Here is a 19,032-nt window from a genome sequence, read left to right as displayed (position 1 = left end):
ACACTTCTCGCTTGTGACGGTGCGCTCTTTCACTTGGCTCACAGGGAGGGAGCCGCTTCAAATCTCCGCCCACCTACAGTACCTCAGAGGCCTGCGGAGCTTCCTGGAACTGTGCGTGTAGCTGAGATATAATATACTGAGTGTGAACATTCTCAAAACTGTATTGTATATAGTTTATTTATTTTTTATTGTGTAAATTTAATTTATGTAAAACTAAGGTTCCACGTGTCACTGTTGAAGTGGGGCATTAATCAGTGTGACGCCACTTGTAAACATGTTGCGTGTGTGGGGTTTCCCAGCCAGAGCTGCATGGACTCCACACTGGTGAGGCACACTTTCTGTAGCTCCTCTCCCTGTACTAAATTATACATTTAAATTTGGTGTATTTTTCTTTGCTAACTATTAGTTCTCATGGCTAAAAGCTCCCAAAGTGTTTTTGATTGCTTTGAACGAGAAAAATAGTAATTGGAACTGCGTTTTATCTGTTACACCATCCGTTTATGTGGTCCTTACTTGTGCTAAACAGGGATGAGGAGAGGCCTGCTGTTGCTGTGTGACACTGATTTTGCTGCTGCACTTTGTCTTCTAGGTATGTGTAAATGTATAGGTTATGTTTTATGTGTATAATGAGTTCATCACCTGAGGCTGCACACTGCATAGTATTTTCAGCCATGTTGAGAAAAGTTAAAGTTGTTTGAATATGTATTGTGTAATTGATCCATCTTAGTGGGGATTTAAATATTACAAGTTATTATTAGTGGCTTCATATTTGTCTCTGTTTTACCCCACTATAACATTTGACTTTAAAGTGGCTGTTGGGAGAATCGTTGTTTTGATAGATTGTATTTTCTTTTATATATTGTAAGCAGAGCTGCATGGACTCCACACTGGGATGAGGAGAGGCCTGCTGTTGCTGTGTGACACTGATTTTGCTGCTGCACTTTGTCTTTTAGAAATAAATCCAGTTTCCAGCCAGTCTGTGTCTGTCGTCACAACGCAGTCAACCATTTGAAATCTGCTAGACGCGCTTTCTTCTATTTCTTCTTTTGAACAACGAGGAGAGGGGCCAGCCAGACGGCAGACCCTGCCAAAAATAGGTGCAACTCCTTAGCCTCACTCTCCACGGAAGTCTTTAGTAAAAGGCGAAAGACTTGTACGTTTTGAAGAGAAGCCAGAGTGTGTGTTTCTTTGGCCTCGCAGGAAGCCGCAGTGACTCCTCGTCCCGGCTTCCGGCGTCACGGTAGGCCCTGTTTGCTTGGCTGAAGGGGCAGATCTCAGGCCCCGCCTGCTCTGCTCCAGAGTTCCACTTTGACAGGAAAGGGGTGACTGGAGAGGATCACATATGTTACTGTAATACATCACATCCAATTTCAAAGGGATGTATGGGACATCCCTCCCACCTTTTGATATTGTCTGATACATAGTTGTTCTTTTACATATTCATACCCCCCCCCCCCCCATATTAATTTAAAAATTCCCCGTGTTAGCACCTTCCTATGAGTCTGTGGCATTGGAAAGACATATGCCAAATGGAGTAGGGCAGGTAAGATGTCAGCTTTTACGGCCAAAACTTTGCCAGTTATAGTGAGCTTTCTTTTTGACCACATCCCCAATTTCTTTTAGATCTTCGCTATCTTCAAATCCCAGTTGTAATTTGCTGGATTTCCAAAATCAATGCCCAGGACCTGCATGGACCCTTCACACAAAGAAAGCCCGCAAAGCGTCTGTCTCCTACCTGCCCATCGTCCCAAAAATTTATATTTTGATTTCTCCTCATTGACCTTTGACCCCGCAGCGCTCTCAAAGGTCTGTATTGTTCGTATCATCTCCCTCACACTTCCATCATCTTCCAAGTAAAGAACTGTGTCGTCAGCGTACTGGGAGATCTTCAACACCTCCCCCCTGGCAAGGGCACTCCTCTAATTTTCTCGTTTCCTCTTATTGCACATGCTAAAGGTTCTACATATATAACATAGAGTAGGGCGGACAGGGGGCAACCCTGCCGTAGCCCTCTCGTTTGTTGTACTTCCTCTGTTAAGTGTCCATTTATCTTTATCTTGCAGATTATGTCAGTATACATCATACTTATCCAATTCAAAAATTTACCTCCTATATCAAAATTTCTCATCACCCTCCATAAGAAATCATGATTGACCCTATCAAAAGCTTTTTCCTGATCAAGTGTAAGCACATCTCTATGTAATTGTAAGTTCCAACCAATCTGCCTGCCCTTTACCCCGCATGTCTGGTCTGCATTAATAATAGCAGGCAAGACTCGGGCCAGGCGTCTTGCTAGAGTTCGACTCAAAATTTTGTAGTCCACGCAGACCATTGAAAGAGGCCTATAATTTGAAAGCACAGCAGGTGAGCCTTTCTTATGTAGAAAACTTATCACACCCGTCCTCATACTCTTTGGCATTCTACCCGTTTCACACATTTCTTCAAATACCTCCAACAAGTGGTCTCCGATGAGATCCCAAAAGGTGATGTAAAACTCCTTTGTGAGTCCATCTATCCCAGGTACCTTGTTATTCTTCATTGTCTTTATCGCCTCGTATAGTTCGTGGTTTGTTATGCTCCTTTCCAAAAGCTTCCTTGCGTCCTCTGGTAACCTCTCTTTCAGAAAACCTAAAACCATTTCTTGAGCCCCTCTATCTACTTCTTCCACACCAAACAATGAACTGTAGTACTCCTCTACCATCTTCAAAATATTATCCCGTCCAGTAACCGATTTCCCTTCCCTTTCCAGTTCCATAATTGCCCCTTTTTCCTCTTTCTTTTTCATTTGAGCAAAAAAATAGGCCGAGCACTTCTCCTGTTGCATATACTCCTCCTGCATAAATTTAAACATTCTTGTTTTCGCCCTGGTTACAGAACTGTGAAACAGCTTTAAGCAAATAACATGAATAGTACAGAACAACAATAGACTGATTAAAGTACTGACAATCTGTGTAGATTAATGTTAACATAGATGTGGTTCAAAGATTATTCTGTCAACTGGTTCAACAATGGTAAATGATTAATGATTGATACTTCTGATTATAACTGTGATCATAAGAATACAAAATAAAATATCTCCTGGTCACACCGCAAAGTGGATTTGGGATTGTGGAGAAAGCCATGTTCATCTTTACACCCATAAATGAGGCGTACTCAGCTGCTCACACACACAGGCGGTGAGAAGGTGCCAAGAGCCAGCATCCATCCATCTGCTGAGTTCAGCCCTTTGCAGTACAGCCAAATTATAGAGCTACAGATAACATTCTCCACACACTGACGAATCCAATTATATGCATTTGCTAATGTAAATCTAATGCAATGAACTTGCAAGTCCTATTTTTTCCAGATGGTAGAAATATTAATCCATTTAAAACGTGCTGCAGCTGAGGAGGCACATCCTTGAACCCTGTTTGATTTGAATGCAGAAGAACATGCTCTATGCTTGTTTTAATGTAAACACTATCTATAGAAATAAGAGATATTTCATTTTTTTCATTTCAGTGTATTGTCAGAGGCTGATTATAAGAAAGTGTGAGGTGGTGGTTTTCCAGGGATCTGACTGCACCAGGGTTTTTGTTGTTTTGGTTTGTTTTTTTGCAGGGCAACATGACAGTAACAGAAACTGATCATGTAATCTGTGGATGCTGTTGTCAAGCTGGAGAAAGGAGAGTTCTGGACTTTGGGGGAGAATTTTACAGAAGCTTGAGAGACAAGGCTTCAAATATGTCAAATATGTAATGTGATTTCCAAGTCCGACGAAATGGTTGTAAGTAACAAAAACTTACAGTTGATTAAGACACCTGGCATGGCCTCTATAGTGCAAGATCACACACACCTGCAATACTGAAAGGAGGTTTATACGCAAACAGCTGTGCACGTATGGTGTTCCCAGCTGTTCCCTACACACTGTAGGGCTGTGCTGCACTGTCTGCAAAATCAAAACAAAACAAAAAACACACATCCATTACTCATATATCCAAATCTCAGTATTTTCACGATATCATGTCTGCTTAAAAATATAAATTTTCTAAATCTGAAAATTAAAATACTTGTCCTAATTAGGATGTTCAGAAAAAAAGGCTTACCGTCAAAACATGCATCTAATTAGAATAAAGGGAATAAAGAAAGCATTGAAATTACAGACCTTTAAAATTAAATGTTTTTTCTAAAGTAAATTACAGTTACAGAACACAAATGGAAAAAAAAACTGACTCCTGAAAGAAAACAAAAGCAGAGCTGAAGACTGAAACTAATAAAGGTCAGAGTGTGAGAAAAAGGCAGTTCTCTTGTTAAATGAGGAGCGATTCGGTGTAATCGGGATGACCGGGAGTGATAAAGAAAGAACAAACAAACAAGAGCCGTAGAGTGACAACAAAATCAAAGGTAAGGGAAGTGAGATAGAGGGAGAAGAAGAAAAAGCAAAGAAAGACTGAGTTCCAGTCCAGCCCCTACACACTTTCACACTGGTTGTGAATTAAGTGCTGATCCAACTAGTCTGCACAGTTACATCCTTAACAACCAAAACTTGTGATGGTGCACATCTGTTTTATGTTAAATACAGATGAAACTCCACAAACTTACAGGTGTGATTTCTGTGTAATTATTTCAGTGAAGACTAAATCATATGACTTTATAGACGTTTTTGATTAGCGCTTCAATTTATTAATATAAATGCTAATGATGAGGAAACCAAAAAGAAGAAAAGGAGGATTAGAAGTGGAAGCATTTCGTAAATGTTGGATTTATTGTCTGACTGACACTGTAAATAACTAGCTGTGTTTTCAAGCAAGTTCAGCCCCTGATCTTAACACATCAGTCTGACAGCAGTATATAAATTACTGCAGATGTTATTTGTGAGTTCCACTGGAGAAAAGTGACGGCATCCAAAAGCTGGTTGCTGTATTTCTACCCTGCTCCTTATTAAGAGACCCTTCAACAATCGTCATTGTGACTACACACAGGTACACTTGTTGCAGTGTGGGATGGTGCAGTTTGGAAGTGTAAAGTAAAGAGAATAGAAATCTTCACTAACACTAAGTATGCAACCTGTAAGGCAATTCAGTTTAGTCAATTATTTATGCCCTCCTCTGCTCAACACCCAGGTCTAACATGCACACATTCTCTTCCCTGTTAAAATGAATGCTCAGCGTTTTTATCGATCTCTGCAGCCTATCTGTTTCCGTTAAAAGGACCAAAGCCTTCAGGAGAAATTTATGTCTCCATTACCGCTGCGTCACCAAGCCGTCAAAGGCCAGAAGATTAATTGAGCAAAATAAAACATAACACGTGCCACGAGGGTAACAACAGGCGGGAAAATGAATTGTAGCTCATTTCTGGAACCAGTCATGTAGTGTTTTGAATTTACATAAACATTGGCCACATGATGAAACTGACGAAAATGACTTGCAGTGAGACTCTTATGGGCCACAAAAAGAGTTACTTCTGTCTTGAGGTCTGTAACCTCTACGCTCCAGTGCACATTTCATTATAGCCCCACGACCAACACACACTAGATTAAAAAACAAAAACAAAAAAAACTCATCCTAAGAATTTTTACAGCTTTTTCATATACAAGCAGTAATATCTGATTGAACAGTTGCAGATAAATGTTCATATTAGGCACTTAAAGTCTGCAAATCCTGGCATGATACTTGGATCAGGACAGCAGACTTTAGACAGTTTATTTCACAGACAGTTTGAGGAAAATACAGGAAGAAGGGAAAATGCCTAAGGCCACTTAGAAAGCTACCAATAGCCAATTACTGTTAGTATGATTAATCAAGGTGAGATTACTCCCATTAACCCCTGTACTGGAGCAGACTACAGGAGCAGCCTGAGGGTCACTGCCCTCATTATTGGCTTTCAGTGGATCTATGTGGTGTGCCTCATGTAATTCATTACCTTTTACTGTAGAAGAATGAACAACAGAGGAGACAGCAGGGAAGAGAGATAAAAGATATGAGAATGAAGTACAGCGAGAGACACACAAAGATGAGGAAGAAATGTAAACAACCAAATAAATCGTAAGCACAATTTTACTTGGAGGTGTTGGCATTGAATTGCAGTTCAATAGCTGATAGTACAGATTAAAACATGGTTTAATTAAACCCACGGTGTAGCAGGACCCCTGCTAAAGGACGACTGGTTATATATTGTATTTCTCATCTTAAAGTGGTAGAATAATCTAATTAAAGCTCGATCCAAACAGAGAAGTTTTCTTATATCGGCTAGTGCAACATAGGCAACTCTAACTTCCATCGAAACCTTCAATTTAAGTTCAGTTTATACAGTTTATAAGGTACTGCAAAATGAAAATTTTGCAGATTGTCACAAAAAATTATTTTGTTTTTTTAGTCTGTAACATGGAAAAAGTTGGAGAAGCACCAATGTAATAATTCCCCAAAGAAAACATTCAACGTCATTGTAGATGCAGGGGGAAGCTGAGAGATCTGTCTACCCACCTGCTTATTTGTGTTGCAGAAATTAAAATCATCTTCAAAGAAATGTCACATAAGATGTTCTTTTTCAGTATGTCAAGGACTGCATCACCAAGCCTGTACTTAAAAGTCAAGGGGAAATGTTAATTCATGCAGTATTGTGAGTTTGGCTAGTAAAAACGCCTGAACTCTGACTATTTTGTGTAAATAAATAAATAAATAACGAAGGTTTTGTGAATGGGGTGCAAATCTTTTGAAGTCCTATACATCCATATTCACTCTTCATCCTTGCTGTCTGCAGGCCTGATGGGACTTTGAAGTGCAGCTCGGAGGATAAAAGTACAGCGCTGTGAAATGATGAATAGTGGGAAACAGACCTATGTCTTTTTGATTACATTTAGCTGACAAATGATTTTCTCCATATATATCTAAATAGGGCTATACGCTGTGATTGCTTGGTAGATAAAAATGAATAAGATCGCCTCAAGTAAATCAGTGTCAGTGTAATGTAGTCAAAGAAATTTATTCTGATTGGCAGACACATTATTAAAATTCTGGACACTCAATAACACAAATGCTCCTCCACGGTGTGTGTGTGTGTGTGTGTGTGTGTGTGTGTGTGTGTGTGTGTGTGTGTGTGTGTGTGTGTGTGTGCGCGCACATGCAATTTTGTGCATATTTTAAGTCAAGCAATTGTGCAGAAAATACAGTGATGTGGTGCTGACACTTCTCAGAGCTGCATCGTGGATGAGAAAGAGCTGTAATGCAGTGAATCACTGAAGGAGCCAAGCTGACTCACATGCAATTAAAGCTACATGGAACATAAGAAGCGTGAGTTAGGATGAAGGAAAAGGAACAAAAATGTCATAGTGTACACAAAAAAAAAAAAACCACGAGGCTCCAAATGATGAAGGGAGCAGGCAGAGGCAGGAATCAAATTAAGAGACAGCAAACAACAAAGAGCAACATAATAATAGAGAAAACAAAGCACCATCACAATAAACTAGCTAGTCATAGATATCAATAGTTACTAAATAATAAACGATATTGTTCCGCACGCAAGATAGACAGCGCACAGTGTGCTTTGAGGCAGCAGCCAAGAAAGCTTTAGTCCGCGTCTGTGAATACCCATGTGTACACCTGTGTGCATACCTGTGTGGATCAGCATGCTTGCATTCCAAAGGTTTCTCCATGTAATGATCTGCTAGGGAGTGTGGGGGGGCCACAGCCCCGTCCTCCAGGGTGTGAAGCGGGTATGGAGGAGATCAAAACTCCAGACATCCAGAGGCCCCCAGAACACAAGAGACCATGGAAGACCAACAGAGGGGCAGCCGCGCCACTGTCCCAGTAAGAGCTGAGGAGAGTCCCAGATGAGGGCTCACTCAGCAGCCGCGGAGCAGAAGCCAGGGGGAGTTGCAGTGACGCGCCCGTGAGCTCCGCCGGCCCCCAGCTGTGCCTGAGTGACCGAGCCCCAGGCCGAGAGGCCGGGGGCACCCCACCTCCAAAGGGGCCCGAGCGAGCCCCAGGCCCCAGGCCCCGACAAGCGGCCGCCAAGGAGTGAGCCGGTGTGTACCCGGACGCCATTGGCAGGGGAAGTGGTGGTGGGGGGAGATAGGCCTCCAAACCTTGGAGGGCCTGAGGTGTCCCCAGAGAGGTGGCGTCTGATACCCAACCTGACATATAGACACAGACATACAGGCACACACAGACACAAACATCCATTCCCACCCTCATGCTCTCATATGCACTCACTCCACACTCAACCAACGTGGAGACAGACATAAAGAGACGTTGTACACACGATCACACTCCCCAAGCGTACTCTACAAACCGGGTCTAGGTACCCTTGCCCCTGGAGGGGGGAATTGCACCCAGACCCAGGTGGTGTTACCCTTTTCCCTGCGGTGGGGAGAGGCAGACCACCCCGACTCCGCAGCAGCAGGGAGGCCCCACACCCCAGACCGCAGTCGGACGGCCAACTCCTCCTACTAGCCCTCCCGCTCCAGCAGGCCGCAGAGAATGGGGGTGGGAGAAGACTCCAAACCTCCCTCCACCCGCTCATTGTAGTGTTGATGCATATGTGTTCTAAGGTGCAATTAAAACCCAGGAGGGCATGGAGCTACCTGCCAAGGAGCAGCAGGTAAGCGCATAGTCCCTCCTGCTAGCCCTCAATGACTAAGTGTATTTAAAATTGAGAGGTGGGCAACGACGTCAGGGGTGAGGTATACACCCTGATGGTAATTTGGACTCCGCGATTGAGCCCACCCCCAAGATCCTATATGTATGTATAATGAGAGTGTGAATAATGTGAATGTCTAAGTTGTGGGATAAAATTGAGGCAGAGGCAGCCAGAAGGGGACAGAGGGGGGGGTAGCCTCCTCTGCACCCTGGTGACATACCCCTACTCCAAGGCCCTGCATGTGTGGGTGGTTGTGGAGGAGCGGGAAGAGGGAGGCAGCTGGAGATGGGGAGGGAAGGAAGGGAGGGGTAGGTAACCCCTCCCTGGGGCCAGCTCCCCCGCTGACCCCAGTAGGCACTCCCACCCTTCGCGACCCGCCAGGGAAAGGGGGCCCAGGCCCATCAGACCGGGGCCCAGTGCAGTAGCGCCCCCCGGCTCCACAGAGCCCTGGACAGTCCACCCAACCCCACCACAGAGAAAACTGCACCCACCCCACCATCCACTCATCTTCCAGACTACATAAGACGGTAAACGCCCAGGCTGAGATCTTCCTCCACCTCTCCTGTATCTCCCCCTCCTGCAGAGAGTTCCTGAAGAGAAGAAAGCTCCTGCAAGATGTGACCATCCCCCCCACCAGTTGAAGAGCCCCCCAGGCGGCTCGACGCACCGGCGGCACCCTGCTCCAGGGCCGGGCCCCCATGCACCCACCCGCCCACAACCCCGGCAACACACCAACCAGGACCCAAGCCCCGAGGCTGCTCTTTGTTGTTTGCTGTCTCCTCTGTTTGTTTTTTTTGTTTGTTTTTTTTTCTCCATACAGGTGACCCAGGAGTTTTTTTTTTTTTCGTTTTTTTTTTCTCTCTCTTCCCCCCCCTTCTCACCGTCTCTTCTCCCCTTTGGTTTTCTTTCTTTCTCTCCCCCTCTTTCTCTCATTCATTCCCCCTGTCCTATTTATTAAAAAAAAAAAAAAAAAAATGACAAAGGATGAACTGAAGCTCTGCCATCACGTAATGTCGCATACTGCTGTTTCTGATGTCATTTAAAAAAAGAAAAGAAAAAAAAAAAAAAAGGAATCAAATTAAGAGTTGAAGCAGGAGGCCTGAGGGTGCTTGCTGCTGCTTTTCCACGAGCAGCAAAACTTCAAACAGCAGCTTTTTTGTTTCAGAGCTAAGAGACGAAAAGTTATCAGCCTGACTCAACAGTACAGTAGCAATATAGTGTTCATCACGAACAGCATGGATGTAGATGCAGTAAGTTTAAGGCGTTAAAGTTTTACTACTATTAATGGTCGTACTGATACAGCGTATTCTATGTTATATATTTCTGTTAACCAATAAATAAAGTCATAATCCTCCTACTGCAACCTGCCACTTTATAATCAATAGCAACATGAGGTGAGGTGTCTCGAGAAAAGTGTCAGCGTTCCCAAAGATTACGTAAAAAGAAAAATGAAAACAGCCAACAAACAATAAAACCAATGTGCCAACTACAGATGGAAGCAGCCCCTCTGACATGATGCATTCTGTTGTCCTTAGGAGACGGATGTGACAATTTTAGAAATGAAGATGGAGTGCTAACTTATTAACACTTGGTTAATAAGCGGCATCCAAAGACCGTATAACTGGATCACACAGACACTAATACCTGCTAATAAGTGCCAAGTAGCAGACTAAAATAACACAAACCAAAATTGGAACACTGATGTGTAGCTTACAGCCCAAAAAAGAAGTCAGCAAATTATCAGGTAATTAAAAAACACTCTAAAAGGCACCGACAGCCCAAAGACAGTTGAAAGGTTCAGTTCAGTTGTGTGTATGTGTATCTTGTCCACACGTAAACTGCGTTTAGCATTTACGTGTGGACGAGGAAGACGGAGAAAACACAGCGTCAAAGGTGTGCGCCTATTTTGACGCCACACTGTGCGCCAAGTTTTTGTCTCGGTGCCATGAATTCCTACAATGGCAGACTTAGACAAAATACTGTTAATGTTATTATCTTCAGTGTTTAAATGCTTACATATACGGGTTTGCTTGTAATTGTTGCCTATATACATTTTAAGCTATTATTTATTATTTAGTTCAATCAATAGATCAAGTTTTGTAGTGACTATGAAATATATTGTAATTATCTGTTTCCTGTTTATCTGCAATATCACCACATAATATAGTCCAAAAAGTGGAAGCTTGTAAACTTTTTTATAAATGCAAAGCCGTGTACACTTGTGCACTTCAAAAATCCCTTGTATACTGTACCTTCTTGCACATCTCCGTTTCCTGTGTGTGTTGTTATAAATTAAACTGTAACTTTAGGAAAAAATATTCCAAAAGCACATTTGTAATTACTTATGACCGTTTTCAACTTTTTTTCTTTAGACCAAATCCCCTGTACACATATAGTGACTCAGAGGATGAGCAGCCCACAAAAAAATGGTTTCCCCAGGCCCCTCGAGTGAAAATACCAGGTAATAAAATACTGTCTAGTGTCTTTGTACATATCTGTGTGTGACACAAGGAAACTTTTGACAAGTTGTCTGTATTCTTAAATACTTAAAAAAAATTATCTTTTTCTGTCAGACCTGACGAGAGCTGTTAACGAACTCCGTGAGGAGGTCAGAGCCATCCGCAATACCGGCTGCAATGAATCGGTAGATGCTGGGGTACTGCCTCTGGATTTGCCCTTGCACAACATTGAGGAGCTAAACAATGCAGAGCCAGCTCTTCAATCACAAGAGGCAAATAAGGCAATGGTAAGTATATAAAGGTTATGTACACTTTGTAACTATAAAGTGTAATAGCTGTCAGATGTGATTTAAATACATAACAACGGCTTGTTGATTAAACACACAAGCACTTGCATACACATTTAAGACATGAGACATGCTAATTCCATCTCTTAAAATGTGTCTATAGGTGAGACGCTTTGCCTTGATTGGAAGGACCACACTGGAGGTGCGAGTCCGCCGTGTAATGGCTTATGCCATTACAAACGAGCTGGCCTCGGTACTAAACTGGGCAGGGAAAAAACCAAGGACCAGACAAAGCAAAAAATGGCATTTAAAGATACAGCGCTCTGCAAATGCATATTTGGTAAGTTTTACTGTTTTTTTTGCTATATTACTTTGTCTTTCTTAATAACAAGACTTTCATGTCCGGTTAATCTGGAGATGGAGTCTTTGGTCTTTGGCTTGTTTAGTCCTCGGGTTGTAGTTTGTACAGCCCGAGGACCCCATGTTTATTTTGTTTTAAAGGATACACGGCACACCATGCTAAGACTTATCACTTTTTCCGCTCATAGCTCTTTGGGAATCAAATGCGGCAGTTTGCAGATTTACGCCTGGTGACTTTCATGTTTATCAGCCCAGGAGTTTACATACTTTCTCCCCGCTGAAGACAGTTAACAAGAGCTTATTCATGTGCTCTAATTCACTTTTTTTGTTTGTGTGTGTGTGTGTGTGTGTGTGTGTGTGTGTGTGTGTGTGTGTGTGTGTGTGTGTGTGTGTGTGTGTGTGTGTGTGTATTTTTGTCCTAGATGGCCTGATGCAGCAGTTAGGGGCAAACTCTATGTCCGAGTTTGTCTTTGCGCAAGCAGTGCAGAAATGGCTCCGATACGCCCCAGATCGTTTGGGTGGTGCAGGACGCACATCATGCATCCCCATCCCAGAGTAAAAAATTACAAACTTCTGTGAAACATATAAATGTAAATAGGAAACTGTCTTTTAATAAAGTATTTAGCAAACAAAACATGCCTATTGACCTTTTTTTTCTCTGTTACATCACATGCAATGCTTTCTTATTTTAGGATATTAATATTGACATGATACATTGTGAGACATTTGGGGTTTTTTTTTATAAAGGTTGTCCAATTTGAGGAATAAGTACAATTATGTGTTTAGGTGGTTTAAGTATTGATGGAAACATGCAGTAGTTTAGTATTGGTTAAAATACCTATAAAGAAAGGTAGATTTCCAGTCATGATTTAACTGTTGTTTTAATAAAAAGCAACTGTGCGAAAGAGGTGGAAAATCAACACCATAGCTCAACAGTGTTTCAATATCAGAATCTGACATTGTTTCAATGTCAGGTTTCAACATTGATTCAACATCAAAACCTGACGTTGTTTCAACGTTAAAAAAGGGTGCAAGAGTGACGTTAGGTCAACGTCACATTTCAACGTTGGTTCAATGACACAGCCTGATATTGACTCAACAGTGTTTCAATGTTTCCTTGCTATCTGGGATATGTTAAGGTTCAAAATTGAGGAGGGAGAGTACAAACCACCCATGGTCCAGAAGCTCTTGGTCAAACAATGATTTTAATGAACACACGTGTGGGAAGACACTCTGTACGCAGACAGCCAGTAGTCCTCGACTTAATCAAAGCATGAACAGATATTTTATAGCATCAGGGTTTGATTTACTGACGCCCCTTCATGCGTCACAGATACATTTTATACATAGATCAGATCAACACTACAATGACTTTTCACCCAGAAGATCATCTTCTATTTTCCTGGCTGGTACTTTCCGTTCTTATCTTAAAGTGAATTGTTCCTCTTTCTTGTCGAGACATAACTAATCTCTCCTCTAAATAAATCTAACTAATGTGTGTGTATGTGTTGACCTCACATGCTCTTTGTGTCACCTCTTCACCTCCTACTGTCTGTGTCTCGTCCTCAAATGCTCTTTCTCAATTCACCTGTTGCACTTCTGACCTTTCACTAGACCAGAAGCTCACTGAGACTATGTGTATGTCTTCTACTAAATAAATGTTTTAACCAAGAACCTCTACTAAAACCTTAATATAAAATGATCTGATATATAAGTGTTTTGTAAGCATGTATTGCAATTCCTTCTATGGCTCCAAGTCACTTGCACAATAGATTGTCCGAACATCGCGCCGAACAACGCTTCCGACCCCCAATTAATTGACCGAGCTCCAACTCTTTAATAAGCACAGATATGCATTGTGTATAAAATAGTCATAACTGCTTAAGGCCTTCTTAAAGCTATCTGTTACATTGTTAAAGCCTCGTCTTAGCCTGCTGCTCAAAATAACTTCCTGCTTTCACTTCTGCATACAACTTCCTGTCAGCCTGCAACTCAGTCTTTCTGAAAGAGACACTGTTTAAACCTCTGAATGCAATATCAACTCCAGATTATATTATTAATGCAATGCTAATGATGACAATTATTTAACAATAGCAGTAAAATAATTTCCCTGCTCCACAGATACCAGCTGTTTTTCTCTACATCTGTCTTTATGCCACCCTCTTCTGTCCATGTTTGCAAGCGTGCCCTGTCTCATGCATCTTTGTAACAAGTTTGATTTCTAACTGCTGAAATTTCCTCTGATTCTTTAGATTAAAAACAATCGCTCTTGTGTCCTGTGCGGCACTGGACACCGTAATATATTTGTGTGTACACCTCAGAGAGAGGATGGACAAAGAAGCTGAATGGACCTGTGACAGTTTACTCCAGGTGTTTGCAAGGGCAAATGCCAATGTGTTCATCCAGCAGCATGCCAAGGAAGCTCTGACCGCTCTGCTTCACGGTTGCAGCCCGAGTCGCTTTCTAAACAGCCTGGTGACTATGGGTTTGAAGTAAGTTCACACCTGTGAAGAGTATCTGTGACCCCAGCATCACAATCAGATCAGGTGAAAATCAAACACACTGAGTGGATTTGTCTGTGTTTCCTTCCTCAGACATAAGAGCTTTTCTCGTGAGAGCTGGTGCCGCACTGGGGCTCCTTATAATCAATAAATTCACGGAAGCAGAGAAAGTTCTGTCTGCAGGACAGATTTTCACCAAATGCTTCCTGTTGGCTGTCAGTGAACTGTGTCAGTATGCTTCCTCTGAAGTCAGGTCAGTGTGAACTTTTAACAATTATAGGCTGATATTTCTATTTTGACTTTCTTTTGATAAATTCTCTGCATTTACTTAGAAACTAATGTGCTGATTAAAAATGCTTCTCTCTGCAGAGCTCATGGAAAGGCCATCCTAAAAGACCTGGTCAAACACAGGAAATTCAGAAAGATGTGGGAAGAAAGCGTCTCGGATAAATCCCGCTGGGAGGTGGAAAGAAGACTCAGAGACGTATTTCAGAAATAACAGACACAGGTAAGCCACACAGCATACATGAGCAGCCTTCAAATTAATAAACCACTTTGAAGGCTGCTCATTTCTGTGTGGTATTTTCAGAAATTTCCCACATCACGTCTGCTTCAGGTAAGTATATATGTCATTTAAATATTTAATATAACATTCACAGTAATTAAATATTTAATATGCACAAAAAACACTCACTTATCCACCAACCGGTCGAAGCAGATGGCCGCCCTCCCTGAGCCTGGTTCTGCCAGAGGTTTCTTCCTGTTAAAAGGGAGTTTTTCCTCTCCACGGTCGCTCATAGGGATCAATTGGGTACAATAACTTTGTTGCTTTTTGGTCCGTCACATTGACCAAAAAGCAACATGTTCTTAATAGAGTGGCAAGTGAGTGTTTTACATTTTCCATCTGTGAACGGTAGCTTCTACTGCTCATTTATTGATTTGGCACCAATTTGGCACAAAATAAAGAAAACTTTAAATGACAACAAATGTTCTCGTCTTTCTTCAAGTCATTTTCAATAAACAAATTCAATAAATCAAATTGCATTCAGTTATTCTTGTATTTCCTCGTGTAATTAGTGGCTATCTAGTCAGTAGCCCAAAGTGCAAGATGTTAGCTACTAATAATATCTTTGTATTGTTTTTGTTTGGACCGATGCTCACATCAATGCTTCTGTTTGTTGTTGTGGAAAAATAATTTAAACAACGAAACCAAACCGATTTTCTGAGATTTATTTTAAGAAATATCAAACCTCTGCAAAGGGATCAATAAAGCCGTCGTGTGGATACAATCTTGTCTATTCAGTGGTTGGGAGTGAAGTTCTCACCTTCATGTAGGCACCAGCGTGATAATTAAGTGTGTCAGCAAGACCAGGTATTTAAGGAGCGGCTGTGGCAGCAGCCAAAGTAACTGCTGTTTCCCTTTCAAGCTTCCTAGTTTTTCCTGGAGTTCAGCCTTCAAGTTGATTCTTCCCTCCCTTAATTCAATTTACTTATTTGTAAGCTACATGTATGCTCACTAACAAAGCTAAATGGGCTAAAGCTAACGGTGCTCTTTAAATTTGAAGAAAATCCAGTTCACTTTCTTTTCTCATCAGTCCTCTCGATTGTGTCTTGTAGCAGGTTTTTGGCTTTAACACATCAAAGATCTACGGAAGCGTAGAGCTGCCACCCAGGCAAAAGAAAAATACAAGTGTATCACGTTATAACGTGAAAGGTTTATTGTTCTAACAAGATACTTTTCCTGTTTGTACAATATACTATCATGTTTGTACAATATACTTTTCACGTTTGAACAACATAATATCACGTTCGTACAATATAAATATTATATTGTACGAACGTGATAATTATGTATATTGTAATAACGTGATATTGTTCAAACGTGAAAAGTATATTGTACAAACATGATAGTATATTGTACAAACAGGAAAAGTATCTTGTTAGAACAATAAACCTTTCACGTTATAACGTGATACACTTGTATTTTTCTTTTGCCTGGGTGGCAGCTCTACGCTTCCGTAAAGATCTGATGGGTTGAGTTGGCCATAAGGCTCGTCAAAGTTTAATATTGGTGGCTTATTGGGGAAAAACAGTCCTGACAAAGTCAATCAGCCCCTCCTCCCAAACATTAATGGATGATGCATGCATGAATACTCAGCAAACATCATCTATAAAAAAGGATCTGTATGTTCTTTTTTTTTTTTTTTTTTTTTTTTTTAAATGACATCAGAAACAGCAGTATGCGACATCACGTGATGGCGGAGCTTCAGTTCATCCTTTGTCATTTTTTATTTTTTTTTAAATAGGACAGGGGGAATGAATGAGAGAAAGAGGGGGAGAGAAAGAAAGAAAACCAAAGGGGAGAAGAGACGGTGAGAAGGGGGGGGAAGAGAGAGAAAAAAGAAAAAAAAACAAACAAACAACAAAAAAAAACAAAAAAAAAACAACTCCTGGGTCACCTGTATGGAGAAAAAAAACAACTCCTGGGTCACCTGTATGGAGAAAAAAAACAAGAAAACCAAACAGAGGAGACAGCAAACAACAAAGAGCAACATAATAATAGAAAAAACAAAGCACTATCACAATAAACTAGCTAGTCATAGATATCAATAGTTACTAAATAATAAACGATATTGTTCCGCACGCAAGATAGACAGCGCACAGTGTGCTTTGAGGCAGCAGCCAAGAAAGCTTTAGTCCGCGTCTGTGAATACCCATGTGTACACCTGTGTGCATACCTGTGTGGATCAGCATGCTTGCATTCCAAAGGTTTCTCCATGTAATGATCTGCTAGGGAGTGTGGGGGGGCCACAGCCCCGTCCTCCAGGGTGTGAAGCAGGTATGGAGGAGATCAAAACTCCAGACATCCAGAGGCCCCCAGAACACAAGAGACCATGGAAGACCAACAGAGGGGCAGCCGCGCCACTGTTCCAGTAAGAGCTGAGGAGAGTCCCAGATGAGGGCTCGCCCAGCAGCCGCGGAGCAGAAGCCAGGGGGAGTTGCAGTGACGCGCCCGTGAGCTCCGCCGGCCCCCAGCTGTTCTGTATGTTCTGAATCACCATAAAGTTGCTAAGAGCAAGAACACAACACAGCCGGGGGTCTGCCACTCTTTGTTTATTCAGATCTCTTTTCACACAATACTCTTGTTGCTTCTGAGCCTCTCGTTTTACTAAAGGTTATGCTGGAGCAGCAAGACTGAACCAGTGGCTGGATAACATGAGGAGGAAGGAGTGGAGACCTGCACAAACATCATGTCTTTGAAGTGCTCGCTTTAAAACAGAATGCTTTCTAAGAGTGAAAGTTTAAGAAAATCTAACTGTAATATTTAACATGCCTACTCTCCTTTCCCCCCCATTTGTACTAATTTAGGGAGCACAGCAGTTGCAGCCATTTTAAGGTTTTTTGTTTTATTTTTCTCAGGCGAGGTCATCTGTCAGAGGGGCAAGAGGCAATATTTTGGTAAGTACTGACACAGAGGTAAGTGACTCTCCAGGTTTATTAAAGAAGGAATCAGAGTTTGGCAGTGCTGCTAAAAATTCAAAATGATTGAATTTAAAAAATAGAATTTCTTTCATTTCAATATTAGAAAACCAGACTGTTTATATTCAGTGTTATTTATGTCATTTAAATTTAAATGCTCATTTTTGTTTTGTGTGTTGTTGACGAGTATTAAGACTAAGATACAGATTATTTTCTGTCCCAAGGAAGGTCGATACGTTGGCCTTTAGCCAAAAGCAGACTCAATAAAAAAAGATCTTTTCACGGGAATACAAACCTGACAATAACACATCACCCTGTTTTATCCACAACTGTAAATTTTCGGAGACATCCTGTTACATTTACTGAGATCAGCAACAGACTTTCGGAATTCAAACCTCAATAAAAATGTGAAAATGACTCCGCTTTTTCTTTTTTTGTTTTTACAGCACTATGGACTATAAGTTAAAGCAATTAATGATGCAGTGAATGATGGTCAAAGGGTTGATCTTTACACAGAGCATTGATTCAACATCAAAACCTGACGTTGTTTCAACGTTAAAAAAGGGTGCAAGAGTGACGTTAGGTCAACGTCACATTTCAACGTTGGTTCAATGACACAGCCTGATATTGACTCAACAGTGTTTCAATGTTTCCTTGCTATCTGGGATATGTTAAGGTTCAAAATTGAGGAGGGAGAGTACAAACCACCCATGGTCCAGAAGCTCTTGGTCAAACAATGATTTTAATGAACACACGTGTGGGAAGACACTCTGTACGCAGACAGCCAGTAGTCCTCGACTTAATCAAAGCATGAACAGATATTTTATAGCATCAGGGTTTGATTTACTGACGCCCCTTCATGCGTCACAGATACATTTTATACATAGATCAGATCAACACTACAATGACTTTTCACCCAGAAGATCATCTTCTATTTTCCTGGCTGGTACTTTCCGTTCTTATCTTAAAGTGAATTGTTCCTCTTTCTTGTCGAGACATAACTAATCTCTCCTCTAAATAAATCTAACTAATGTGTGTGTATGTGTTGACCTCACATGCTCTTTGTGTCACCTCTTCACCTCCTACTGTCTGTGTCTCGTCCTCAAATGCTCTTTCTCAATTCACCTGTTGCACTTCTGACCTTTCACTAGACCAGAAGCTCACTGAGACTATGTGTATGTCTTCTACTAAATAAATGTTTTAACCAAGAACCTCTACTAAAACCTTAATATAAAATGATCTGATATATAAGTGTTTTGTAAGCATGTATTGCAATTCCTTCTATGGCTCCAAGTCACTTGCACAATAGATTGTCCGAACATCGCGCCG

At 41.5% G+C, this 19,032-nt stretch overlaps 1 long non-coding RNA gene across 1 annotated transcript; it reads left to right on the top strand.

Annotated features, from left to right (window-relative positions):
* Positions 1-10,918: 10,918 nt before the first annotated feature.
* LOC308400646 lies at positions 10,919-12,356 on the top strand. The gene is made up of 4 exons (XR_013972397.1): positions 10,919-11,077; positions 11,190-11,362; positions 11,526-11,702; positions 12,145-12,356. It is a non-coding gene; the product is annotated as an uncharacterized lncRNA (long non-coding RNA).
* The last annotated feature ends 6,676 nt before the right edge of the window (positions 12,357-19,032 follow it).

This window comes from Rhamphochromis sp. 'chilingali' (assembly GCF_963969265.1).
Source record: "Rhamphochromis sp. 'chilingali' genome assembly, chromosome: 8".
NCBI classification, from domain to species: domain Eukaryota; kingdom Metazoa; phylum Chordata; class Actinopteri; order Cichliformes; family Cichlidae; genus Rhamphochromis; species Rhamphochromis sp. 'chilingali'.
This window is presented reverse-complemented; position numbering and strand designations above follow the sequence as displayed.